Consider the following 12,884-nt stretch of genomic DNA (forward strand, 5'->3'; position numbering starts at 1 on the left):
TGTCACTTAAAACCCTTAACAATATGGCTTCAAAATATCTTTCTAAATAGATTTCAAATCACAATCCCTCTCCTACTCTATTTTCCAGCCAAACTATTACACTTGCAGTTTTCTGTGTAGGGGATGTTATCCCTTGTGGAGGCCTTCACACAGGCTACCCATACTTGAAAATCTCTCCCTCTTTGTTTTCTCCTCTTGAAATACTTAGCTGCCTGAAAGGGCACTACCTCTGATAGGAGACCTTTATTGATTTTCCAGTACTTATCCATCCCAAAAAGTATTTTGAATTTTTTTGTTGTTATCAGTGCACATGCTGTCTGTCATGATAGAAGGTAATCTCTTTGAATTCAAGGCCTGTTTTGTTTTGGACTTTGTAGCCACAATGTCTAGCATGGTGCATAGAAAATAGTAAATACTTAATATATGCTTGTTGAATGGAAAGGAAAATGTTTTGCAAATAAATAATCATTTCAGGAAGAAGTAACTAAGAAAATTTAGTAGTCATCTTAAAATCAATATCCACTTTCTGGCCTTCCCTGAAGCTTTGCTTTTCCTTAGGTTAATTGAAGGTGGGGTGCTGGATAGAGTAAACCCAACTAGAGAAGTTGGATCATGTCATAGAATCATAGTGTAGATCTGGAAGAGACCTTAGAAGTAATCAAGACCAGCTCACACAGATCAGGGCCACACAGTTATTAAGTGTCTAAGATGGGGTTTGAACCCAGGTCTTTCTGATTCCAAGTTTTGTATTCTATTTACTATGCCATGGAGCCTCACAGTATGACTTTGCTGTTCATTGAATTCAAAAGAGAAAGGGAACTGAAAACCTGGCTTGAAGTTATTTGGGATGAAATATTTTAAAATAAAGATTCTTTAACCCTCCCCCCCCCTTTACTCAGAGAATCAACTATTTCATTCACGTATAGTCTTTGAAAGCCCAGAGAGGCAAGCAGGTGACAGGAGGCAAACCGGCCAATGGAAAGATTAAAAAAGATGGTGGTAAGAGTTTTGATGTCATTAATGAGGTGCCCTAACCTCTTTCAGTTCAATAGTGCTGAAATGACAGAGCATATACCCATTTTATTTTCTTTTGTAAAATTCTGGTTTCAAATCATGGATCTGCGATAATCATTGGCCTGAAAGAATCAGCATAACTTCATGTTTCTTTCCCACCCCCTTTGGTAAATAAAAAGTGATTCTTTCCCATTGCCTTGATGTATTTTCTGTCACTATTTTTAATGCTTGTTTGTGATTTCCTTATCATTCCCACTGCTACTAGCTTAGTTTAGGTCTTAAGAGGCAACATGTTTCACTGAAAGTATCACTGGATTTAAAGTCAGAGTGCTTCAGGTTAAGTCTTGCCTCTCATGCTTATTACTTTCATGATCTTAGTTAAGATATTTAATAGCTCTGGGCCTCAGTTTCCTCATCTGTAAAAAGGAGAAGTTAGACTAGATGGTCTCCAAATTTTTTTTCAGCTCTAAATATGTTATTTTATTGCCCTGTTGCAATAACCTGCAAAATCACAATTTCTGGTCTATCTTACTTCCAGTCCCTCCTAACATTAATCCTTCCAAGATACTGCTCTGCTCACATCACTCAGTTACAATAATTTCCAATTGCCTACCGAGTAAAATTTAAACTCTTTAGCCTAGAATCCAAGGCCTATTATAAATTTTCTATTTTTACAAATCTTGTTGTGTACTACTACTCTCTCTCTCTTTTTTTTTTTTGCTTCTTGGTGAGGCAATTGGGGTTAAGTGACTTGCCCAGGGTCACACAACTAGCAAGTGTTAAGTGTCTGAGGCTGGATTTGAACTCAGGTCCTCCTGACTCCAAGGTCAGAGCTCTATTCACCACACCACCTAGCTGCCCCTACTACTCTCTTTCATTATATTAATAATGATGATGATGAAGCAAATTGACAAATATATAAGCACTTTAAAGTTTGGAAAAATCTTTTACATCTGAACAAGTAATATAAAATTGAAAATATTACATAAATTATACATATTTGTACATGTACATGTGTGTATACATACATAAACGCAATCTCTTTTGGACTTCACAGAAACCCCCAAATAAAAAGAAGGCAGCACTATTAAGGGGAATTAGTAAAGACTTCTTGAAGAAAGTAAAATTTTGCCTAGTAGTTGAAGGAAGCCAAGGAACAGTGAAGGGAGAGGTGAGGAGAGGATTCCTGGCATGGAGAAAGACAATGAAAATGCTCAAGAGATGTAGTGTCTTGTGCAAGGAACAGAGAGGAAGACAGTGACACTGGATCAGAGAGTATATCTGAGTGAGGTATAAGAAGACTGAAAAGGTAGGAAGGAGCCAGATTATTAGAAGCTTTAAAAGCCAAACAGATGATTTCATTCCCAGAAAACATGATCCTGAAGGTAATAGAAAACCATTGGAGTTTATTCAACTGGGAAATAACATGCGCAGACTGGTGCTTTCAGAAGATTAATTTGACACTTGAGTGGAGGATGGACTGAAGTAGAGAGAGACTCGAGGCAAGGAAACCAAGCAGTAGGCTATTGCAATAGTCAGCATGAGGTGATGAGGGTCTGCACCTATTGGTGGCAGTAACAGAGGAAAGAGGAATCATATAACATGACTGGCTATGGGGGAGGAGAAAGGTAAGAGAAAATAAGGAGTCTAGGATGACATATGTGTTTTGAATCTGGGTGGTAGGAACAATGGTGATGCATTCAAGGATTGGGAGAAAAGATAATGAATTCAAATTTTGACATATTGAGTTCAAGATGTCTATCAGATATCTAGTTTGAGATGTCCAATAGGCAGTTGGATATGTAAGAAAGAACCTAGGACCAGATAAGTAGATGTGAACAGATTTTTTATAGATAGGATAAATGAATTCATGGGAGCTGATGAGATCACTTAGTGAAATAATATAGAGGATGCTTAGAAAAGCCAGTAAAGGAGAATAAAGAATGGTCAGACAGGTGGGAAGAGAACCAGAAGAGTGGGGTCACAAAAACCTAGAGAGAAGAGTCCATCAGGGAAAAGAAGGTGATTGACAGTGTCAAAGAAAGTTCAAATGTCAAGAAGGATGAGGCTTGAGAAAAGGCTATTAGTAATTAAGAGATCATTGATACCTTTGCACAGAGCATTTTAGTTGAATGATGAGGCCAGAAACCAGACTCCAGAGAGTTAAGGAAAAAGAGAGAAAGAGAAAGAGAGAGAGAGAGAGAGAGAGAGAGAGAGAGAGAGAGAGAGAGAGAGAGAAGAAAATGGAGGCACTAATTATTGGCAGCTTTTTTTAAGGACAGAGGAGATATGAAGTCCCATCTTTTGCAAAAAGCCTTTCTAAGTCTTCCTTAATCTTAGTGTTTTCTGTCTGAGACCAATTTATCCTGTATATTTAGATCTTGTTTGGCCATAGCTGTTTATAACTTGTTTCCCCAATAGTTCCTTGAGATCAAGGGCTTTTTTGTTTTGTTCTGTTTTATTCTGGTTTGTATTCCTAATGCTTAGTACAGTGCCTGACACTAAGTAGGTACTTAAAAAATGCAATTTTTCTCACTGATTGACTGACTTACTGATGTGGGCATTGTAGGTAGTAGAGAAGCAGCTAGTAGACAAGGAGAGACTAAGATTAGTGAGAGAGTAGGGATGATAAAGGGAGCAGTCTATTGGAGAAGACAAGATGGAATGGATTGGTATCTCTTGTGTGTATAGAAAGATTTACCTTAGCAAGAAAGTAAGACACCTCTTTAGATGAGACAAGGTTGAAGGCAGATAGTGGCAAAGACCACTTTAGTGATGTGAGATGAGAAGAGGAGAAGAGTAAGCACTTAGCAATGGCCTCAGTTTTTTTTCATTGATGTGTAAGTCAAGGTTCTCAGTTGAGAGAGTGGAAGGAGGAATGCCATTGGAGACTTGAGAAAGCATGATACATTTTGTAAAAGGTGTTGTTGTGAGTGGGACAGTCAATTAATTAAGGAGGAATAAAGGCATTGCCTTGACACATTGAAGGCTCAGTTGAGGTTATGTAAACATCAACTTTTAGTGACTTCAATCAGCATGGTTTCATGAGTTTCTCCAATAAGTTTGGCAAGTATAATTACAGATGGGACAACTAAAACTAAAATGGGGTTCTATACATTTCAGTCAAAATGGATTATTTTTCATTCCCTGAACATGTTCCACATTCTCCTTTTTCTATAACTATGCTCAGTCTGTTTCCTAAAAGTGTCATTCACTTGCCTATTCTTCAAACTATGATAATTCCACTAATCTTTCAGGGCCTAGCCCAAATGTTATACTATTCTTGAAGGTTTCCCTATCTCATCTAGAAGTAATGTTTTCCCAAGAATTTTAATGGCATCTTCTCTATAACTCTCATGAACAGAATATATTATGATGTTTTTATTTTGCTTCTCTAAGTTTGGCTCTCATAGTTCATAGCCATGTAAAGGCATGGCTTCTTGAAAGTTGTACCACTGATGTACATATATATTCTGGCAGATTGTGACAACCTGGAAAGTCTCCCAGGATAGATGAGTGAGTAACTGAGTGTGAGGACCAATCGAGACATGTTTTATAAAGGTAAAACCAGACATTTTATACAAAATGATGTTGTTTTGGCCATAGGAACTCACAATTAGTGAGGCAAAGGAAGACCACACCAATGAAACAAAGGAATTATTGAATATTGGAGTATAGGTTATATATGGCTTATCACCTCTACAAACAATGAGCTCCATGAGGGCAACAGCTGTGTCCTATTAATTTTTCAGTCTTCGTTAAGTACTTAATACAATGCTTTGAACTTTGTTACACATGTAATAAATGTTTGTTCAATTAAAGTTGAATTGGATAAGCCTCTTACTTTTGCAAAACTATATGTAGAATAGTGGCAACATTCAGTATGCAGTAAGACTGATGTCAACAAAAATATTGCCTTCCATGGCACATTTTGTTGTCAGAAAGTTCATTTTCAAAGGTAAGAATAATATAGAATGCACAGAGGAGTTTTCTATAACATGGATTTACTTTCAACCCTGTCTTATTTGGTGCCAAGCTGACCTTAAAATAAGCTTTGTTCTCAGAAGATTCATTAATATATGAGTTACTACCATACTGTAAAGTTGTAGTATTAGTAGATGCCAACACTGTAATGAACTTCTCTAATCCAACCAAGATGTTTACTTTCTAAGCCTCTAAAAATTGTATTGGCTACTTTCAACTCAATTGAAAAACATGATTCATAGAATCACAAAATCTCAAAGTTAGAAAGACATAAGGGCCATCTGGTCCAAACTCAGACCTTTTAAGTGCCTACTAAACATTCCAAACATATTCAGTAATCATTGGATGGTATTTAGTGAGTCAGAGTCCAGTATTGCCAAGAGTTGCATTCAACTTTTGAGGTGTTCCAGTTCTTAGCATATTTTTCCTTTACATCAAATCTTTGTCTCTGTAACTCCTTCCAGTGGCTCTTACTTCTGTCTTCTAGGGTTAACTAACACATACATAATCCTTTTTCTACATGACAGCTGGGAAAGCATTTGAAGGCAGTTAGCATTTCTCTTCCTTTGTCCACACCCATACCGCCACTAAGCCCCCTATCTTCTCTTCCTTAGGCTAAACATTTTGTGTTCCTTCAGCCATTGCTCATATGGCATGATCTTAAGGCCTCTCACCACCCTGGTTACAGTCTTTTCGACAATCTCTACCTTATCGATGTTTTTTCTAAAATACGGTGCCCAAGTTCAAAAATAATATTCTATAGTGATGTGATAAAAGAGTACAGCAGGACTGTCACTTGCCTAGTCTAGAACATTTTGCCTTTCTTAAAGCCATCTAAAATCATATCATTTTTTTCCAGATTAGTTGATATTTAGCCATTCATCACTCTTTTAATATTTGTGTATTTTATTTTTTGATCCCTAACTATACAATCATCTCTTAAATTTCATCTTTTATATTTGTCTCAAATGTTCTAGTCATTCAAGATTTTTTGGATCCTGCCTCCATAATCCAATATTTATCTATCACTTTCAGCTTTATATGATCTGCAGATTTTATGAACATGCCATTTATGATAAAAATGGTAAGCAGCACAGGATTTAGGACAGATTTTCAGGGCACTCCATAGAGAACTCCTTTTAAGTTGATGTCAATTCTTTATTTTTTTTCCCACTGTTAAATTGTTTTGTAAGTTGTGTTAAAGTTTGGTAACCTGAAAAGCTTTTAACTTGAAACCCTGTTCTTTGTTTAAGATAATGGAGAGTCTGGAGGAGTTATGATGCACAGGATTTTTAAAAATAAACCATCATATAGACTGACAGGAAAAGTAAGGACACAAGCTAGTTTTATTTTGTATTCTCTATTCAAACTGACCTAGGAGGCAAGTTTAATCATAAAGAAGTGGAGGAAACATAAATGGAAATATTTGGGACCACCAAAAGATCTAATAATTTGGAAACCTATTGTAATGACCACTTCCAGAGAGTGTTCACAGAACACAAATATACATCTGGAGGCACTGAAGATATGTATAGATTTTGGGTCATTGTTTTTTAATGACAAAGAGAATGATGGAGGAGATCTGCCTCATGGGGAAGGGGTCAAAAGACAGAGAATGGAGGAGATGAATAAGAAATGAAGAGGTAAGGACTGTAGCTTACCTCTATGTGTGTTTATTTATATGCTTTCATCAACTTAGTACTGTTATATTCAGTTTGATGGAAAACCTAACTGTACAGATATGTGCTCCCTCTGCAGAGATATGCATTGACAAACTTAGATCAATCTAGAGATAGCATGGATAATTATATCATAAGCAAATCTTAGGAAAACTGAGACCTAATGTTCATCTTGTGTCTACAGGGATCACTAAGCCTTCAGGATGAATCTTTTCTTGCAAGGGGACTTGCTCATCAGTTTTCAAATAGTTAGCCAAACGTAAAGTCAGACAATAGGAAAATGAAAAGCATTTAATCAGTGCCTACTATGGGTTAGTCAGTATGGAGTGGGAAGTCTACCATGAAGGCTTGGTCTATGGACACTGTTGATTCAAAGAAATAATAATTGTTAAGACAAATGTAGCACTTTTAGATTTGCAAAGTCCTTTATGTATGTTATCTCATGTAGTTCTCTCAACAACACTGTGACCTAGATGTTATTATTATATAAAATAAAATTGAGATTCATTTTACAAATGAGGAAACAGAGGCTAAAAGAGTTTTGGGAAATAGAAAAGAAACTGAGGCAATATTTCAACTCAAATCTTCCTGACTCTGAGTCCAACATCTAGTTGCCTCAGAGGAAGAAATTACTTCCTTCTTAATTCTAGATGACATTATTCTCAAAACCTTTTCCCTGGGTGAATTTAACTACTTACTGCCCTATTTATCAAACCTTTTGGAATAGTTGATATTTTGGCAAGATATGCAAAGAATAATTTCTTACTTTGAAAGCAGAATGTCAATATTTATTCTTCATAGACCAGCTTAGATTCCTTGTCTGAGTGGCTACAACTACAAAGATACCCCAAATCATCAAGCATTTGGGGAATCTTGCTAAACTGCTTGGAGTAAGCAATGCCTAACATAAACATTGTTGTAGGCAATCATTTCTTAAGCAGTAAAATGAAAAGAAATACTTCAATAACAGTGCATTCGCCTACCCACATATTTCAGGTAGTAAGTTCAGCATGCAGCTTTTATATCCTTGAGCCTATAATCAAATATACTTTTGAATCTTCTTCAGATATTGATATTGGAATCTCCCCTCTTGTCAAAATTTTAAAAATCAACAATAATGAATTTTGTATTACAAGTACCATGTATTTGTTGAAGTACAATGTAAGAAAAATATATTTCTTTTTGTTGCTGTTCTTAAAAAAAAGAACCTAAAGTCCTTATTTAACTCTGATTAAATGTGACAGGACTAATTGGACTGACAATCTGGTAGAATTCAAGACACAAACTCCAACAGGCTTATAATATTGTTTTACAGTTGTATATCTCACATTCTTAAGGTTTGCATTTCCTGTTATTTTAGTGGTCCACAAGCACCTGTTCCAAGTTATAGCCCCAAATTATATTCTCTAAATGAAATAAAAGCTATTAAACTGCATCAAGGCACAAATCAGCTTTTACATATAAAATAAAATACAAGCAATTTTAAAGATAATTTTTGTATACAAGAACTTCTTTTAAAATGAATGATTATAGCAAGATTTGAAAAGTAAAGCAGACATTTATTCTTACAGAGGATTGTTATTAAAATTCTATCGAAATTAAAAAGTTCAAAGTCTTACTTGTTAAAAAATACTTGCACAGCTCTTAACAATCTCTGTAGCTTTTCTGAACATTTTAAATTTTAAATCTAAAGGTCATGAAAATAGTCACATATAATCTAAACCAAAGAGAAATTCTCAATTTCAACCTTATTACAGAGTCATCTCTCAGGATATTATAATGACATAGATAAGTACTTCACATTTTTCCATATTGATCTAACCTTCTTATGAGAGAGAAAACTTAATCTCTCTGCCCTCTATCATTTTACCTTAACTTCAAAGTAACTTCTAATCCCAAGTTTTCAAAATGAATTCTATTCTTGAAGTCTTCTATCCTTGACTCAAAGAGTCAGAGTTTACATAAATTAGTATTTTATCCAGTGCTCACTTTCATGTTGATTATATTTTATATTTCTTATATAGTCCAAAGTAAAAGAAACCCTTAGGGACATTTTACGAAGAAGAGTTTAAATCAACAACAGTAGAGAGAAAATTCTGAGAAAGGTAAAGGTCCTGGAGGAGTTTGTTACTATTTCTGCATGGGAAGTGGGGAGGTTGGAAGACTAGGTAAGCCAACAGGAGTGTCGCTTTGATCTTTGACTCAGCTCCAAGATTCTTTTTATCAGTGTCTGGTGTTGTTAAATGCCTTCACCTGTTTGCATAATCCCTCTCTTTTCATTTGTTTGGTATCATTTTGGAGTAGAGGAAAGTCAGTTAATAATAGGTCAGAAAACATTTATTAAACATCAACTGGTATGTTCCCATGTTAAGTCAAGCATACCTGCAGCCATAAGAAGGCTAGATAAAGGTCTAGATCCTGGCCTTGAAAATCAGAATTCTAAAATCCCAGTTCCAATTTGAGATTAGCACTGAGCTAAAAATTTAAGGGTCTAGAACAGGGGTGGGGAACCTGCCCCTTACAGCCACATGTGACCCTCTAGGTTCTTAAGTATGGCCCTTTGACTGAATCCAAACTTCACAGCACATATGCCCCTAGTCTAGAAGCTAGAAAGTCAAGATAGAGACTGGATAGTTCTTACTATGTCAGTGGTCCTATGCTACAGATTAAGGATTAAAAACAACAACAACAACAAAAACACTCCCTGCCCTCACATAGTTTACATTTTAATGGGAAATATAACAAATGAACTAAAGCACTTAAGATAAATACCGAATAAATGTAAGGCAAACTTGTCTAGTCATACTTGTTCTTGACAATATTATGGGTCACTTTTGTAGAAGCAATAATCACATGTAACAGTCTGCTTATATCCACCTTGTATATCTCCAGAGACTTTTTAGTTATTACATTTTTTTTGGTGAGGCAATTGAAGTTAAGTGATTTGCTCAGGGTCACACAGCTAGTAAGTGTCAAGCGTCTGAGGTCGGATTTGAATTCAGATCCTTCTGACTCCAAAGCCAAAGCTCTATCCATTGCTCCATCTAGCTGCCCCCAGTTATTGCATTTTTAATTCTTCTAACATCATGTTGCTCCATGATTTATGGCCAATAAAGCATCACAGAAATATTGATGTTAAGTAGATGGGGTTTTGCGCAGCAAACAGGTGGCATATTTGAAAATAAGACACAATTTTGAGAATATAATCTAACCAGATTTTATCCAAATATTCATCTCTAGGTTCAGTCCATTGTTTGTCTTCTGTACTTGTTCACAATACTTATATTAATGGATTTGTTACCATCAAAAAAGAATCCTTCTTTTGCTTGAATTTTAAATAGAAATTCCACTTACAATCCTTTTGAAGAGTATTTTTTTGTAGGTAGGACTTATTGTTCTGATGTCTCATGGTGACATGGAGGTGACACTTGTAACCCCTGTTCCAAAGTCCATTGGTGTTGGACTCTTTTCTTATTGGTGGAGATGAATGTCCTGCCCTGTGTGAGGGGTGGGGTAAAGTTGACATGGAGGTGGGAGAGCTCAAGCCTTCTTTAGTCTGCTTCAGGGTTCTTCAAGTTTCAAGTCTTCTTTAGGACTCTTCAAGTAGTGAGTCACTTTGGGTGCTTCTGGCTACAACTTTCAGAGAAGATGGGACAAGCCAAGCCCATTTCAGGTTGCTGAAGGAAAACACCCTAGGAATGTATAGGGGAGCTGACAGACTCCATTATGTCCCTATTCTTAGATAGCTGTAGTAAAGATTTTGTTTCCCATGGGTAAGATCCAGGACACACACTCTCTCTCTCTCTCTCTCTCTCTCTCTCTCTCTGTCTCCCTCTCTCTCCCAATGAGAGAGCTCCTCACTATATCACTATATGTGTTCATTGTGAACTGGTGTTAGGTAGGAAAAGGGGTCAAACCTTGGATATAGACCTTGGGCATCCCCTTGGCCCCAACAATAATGACAAAGTGATCAGAAGTTAGACTGAATCCAATAATTCCCCTAGACTAATAATATTTAAGGGAGCAGATAAATATAATTCTAGTCTGATGCCCTGTTGTCTCTCTGAGGAGAGCAGAACAGCCTCCTGTGCCAATTTCCTACTTCCCCTCCTAGTAGAAATGAATGTCTTTCTTAGAGTAGAGTAGGGTGAGGGGGTGAGAAGAGGCTGTTTTTCTAGATATATAGTATCTATATTATAGTATATAATATACTATAATATAATATATAATATACTATAATATAGTATATTTCTAACCAGAAATATTATATATCTTAAATTGCTTTTCTTCCCTAGCACTGGTATAATGCTTTAAATGATTTTTGTGTTTTTCCTTCTTTCAATTTGTGACATAAAATACTCTTAAAAGGAAAGAAGGAATATTCCTTTCCATTGAATTAAAAAAAAATTACCTCCTCACATATAATTTCCCTTGGCATTAACAGCCATCCCCTAGCTCCTTTGGTCAGTTGTTTTGCTCCAGCATTCATTGTACACTGTCAGAGGAAGCCAAGCCAAAGATGTGCCCACCAAACATTTCTGCACATCTTCACACGTTGAGTAAATTTTTGCTTACTGGAAACCTTGTCCAGTGGGTTGGAGCATTTACCTGGAAGTTGGGAATATGCAAGTGAAAGCTAAGGGAAAAGAAGCTAAAAAAAATTCAGATGGGGAGGGAGAGAAGTTCCCCTCCCTCACAAGATTTTTTTTTCCTTCTTAAAGAATTGGCCAGGGGCAGAGTCAAGATAGAAGGATTTTGAGAAGCAAATAAGGGAAGTAGAGGAAAAACTGAGAGTGATGCAAGAAAATCATGAAAAACAAGTCAACAGCTTGCTAAAGGAGATCCAAAAAAATACTGAAGAAAATAATACCTTAAAAGATAGCCTAACCCAAATGGCAAAAGAGGTCCAAAGAGCCAATGAGGAGAAGAATGCCCTGAAAAGCTAAATTGGCCAAATGGAAAAGGAAGTCCAAAAGCTTATTGAAGAAAATATTTCCTTAAAAATTAGAATGGAGCAATTGAAAGCTAGTGACTTTATGAGAAATCAAGACACTGTAAAACAAATCCAAAAGAATGAAAAAATAGAAAACGATGTGAAATATCTCAATAGAAAAACAACTGACCTGGAAAATAGATCCAGGAGAGAGAATTTAAAAATTAATGAACTATCTGAAAGCCATGATCTAAAAAAGAGCTCCACCACCCCATTGCTCCTCCTCGCCCCAGGACTGCCACCCAGAACTGTGACCCAGATCCAAGCACGGGCAAAGCAAGAGAATCCTACACCAGCAGAACAATCTATGTAATCCCCCTCTGATCAGCCACTTGATTCCCCCTCAGTCTGTTGGCCAGAAGCTCCAGAGGCAGCCACACTCAGAGACTGGGGCTGGGACTGTGCACTTCTCTCTTACCAGTAGTAGGCAGAGTAAAAACTGCCCTGATATTTTAGAACCAGAGGGCAAAATAGAAATTGAAAGAATCCACTGATCACCTCCTGAAAGAGATCCCCAAAGGAAAACTCCTAGGAATATTGCATCCAAATTCTAGAGTTCCCAGGTCAAGGAGAAAATATTGGAAGCAGCCAGAAAGAAACAATTCAAGTATTGTGGAAACACAATCAGCATAACACAAGCTTTAGCAGCTTCTACATTAAGGGACCACAGGGCATGAAATATAATATTCCAGAGTGCAAAAGAGATAGGATTACAACCAAGAATCACCTTCCCAGCAAAACTGAGTATAATCCTTCAGGGGAAAAAATGGTCATTCAGTGAGAAATAGGGGACTTTCAAGCATTCTTGATGGAAAGACCAGAGCTTGGACAACTAGATGGCACAGTGGATAGAGCACCAGCCCTGAAATCAGGAGGACCAGATCAAATCTGGCATCAGACCAAACACTTGACATTTACTATCTGTGTGACCCTGAGGAAGTCACTTAACCCCAATTTCCTTAAAAAAAAAAGATCAGAGCTGAAATTAAAATTTTTCTTTCAAATACAAGACTCAAGTGAAACATGAAGAGGTAAACAGGGAAAAGCAATCATAAGAGACTTATTACAGTTGAACTGTTTACAATGCTACATGGAAAGATGATATTTGTAACTCATGAAACCTTTGTTAGAATTAGAGTAGTTGGAGGGAAAAATTATATGTATGTTTAGATAGATAGATAGATAGATAGATAGATAGATAGATAGATAGATAG

This window comes from Vombatus ursinus, unplaced genomic scaffold (genome assembly GCF_900497805.2).
Source record: "Vombatus ursinus unplaced genomic scaffold, bare-nosed wombat genome assembly UNPS02014812.1, whole genome shotgun sequence".
In the NCBI taxonomy this organism is placed as follows: Eukaryota; Metazoa; Chordata; class Mammalia; order Diprotodontia; family Vombatidae; genus Vombatus; species Vombatus ursinus.